Genomic DNA, 1,302 nt, shown 5'->3' on the forward strand with positions numbered 1-1,302 from the left:
ATTATCAGTATAAGTATTAAATAAAAGTCGGTATGGATTAAGACCATCCGATACAGCGTAAGTGAAGACCTGGGATCAGCAATCAGCGGTAATGTCCCTCATGAATATGACTTTGTGAGATAAGAGTTTGTCTTACTTGGATCTTTACATGTATGCATGGCTGTTCGTACTAGGCAGCATCCTTAACCACCCCCAAACATGGATAGGAAGTATATATAGGAATAGTTGCGATATGCGAGCCTGAATTTGTTGTTTTTTTTTAGATGGCAAGGTTGCTGTGATGACTAGATTCGACGATATTTAGCGCGGCTAGGCAGGGGAAGGCGAGATATGAGCGACATATTACAGGGAGTGCTTCGGGACGAAGTAACGTACAGCCCAAATGGAAATAATTCATGTCCATGTGTTGTGTTTAATACACAGTTTCATTAAATACAAATATTAAGTGAATCCTATTATTTTATTCACATTGTCATGAATTTTATGAGGGTCAAGCTTCGGAGGGACAACCATACATCTGCTGCAACTGTGATACTGTTGTGATCTCCTGACACAGCACTGTGATAATAACTTATCATACTTGTCTGAAATGAGGTTTGAATCTACTTGGAAAATACTTGGGTTAAGAATGTATTGGAAATAATCAGCAGATTCTCTACAACTGTGATAGCGTTTTATCACTGGTCAACCGCTCCCTTTCAGCACTAGTCCAGAAAACCCAGAAGTAAAGAAATCATGCTACACAGCCGCAAAAAAAAGGCAGAATGAACGAGGCGGTGGTGTCGAGATTGCACAGTCGCTACAAGCCAAGCGAACGAACAGCAGCACTAAGAGAACCTACCAGTCAAAAATCAACATTATGAAGGCGTGGCTTTCCCAGCATTATCCAGGCACAATCAACACCGACACAAGTGAGTTGCGAGTTCCCCTTCCAAACGAAGCGGTTCTTGCGTTCTTCGGTCACATTTGTGAGGCTGGATTCTCCTGCGACCATGAGGACATAGATGCTAGGGATGCCCCCAGGGTACCCCTCTCTGCGTCTTGCGTCTAAGGATACCGAAGTGCGTTAGTGGATGTGTATCACAACAAGTTGTTGGAGTTGGATCAGCCCTTGGACACCGAGCTGAGGCGTGTCCTCGATGGCAACGAGAGGGTAATTAGCAACCTGAAGAAAAGAGGCTTAATGAAGATAAATGAAGGCAAGCGCCAGTTGAAAGCCAGTGGGTACAAGCTACTTGCACGGAAATTGATGTCAATAACGCCGACAAAGCGAGGCCAATCGTGGGCTACAGTTTTATTTGG

Source organism: Phytophthora parasitica (genome assembly GCF_000247585.1).
Source record: "Phytophthora parasitica INRA-310 unplaced genomic scaffold supercont2.78, whole genome shotgun sequence".
In the NCBI taxonomy this organism is placed as follows: Eukaryota; Oomycota; class Peronosporomycetes; order Peronosporales; family Peronosporaceae; genus Phytophthora; species Phytophthora nicotianae.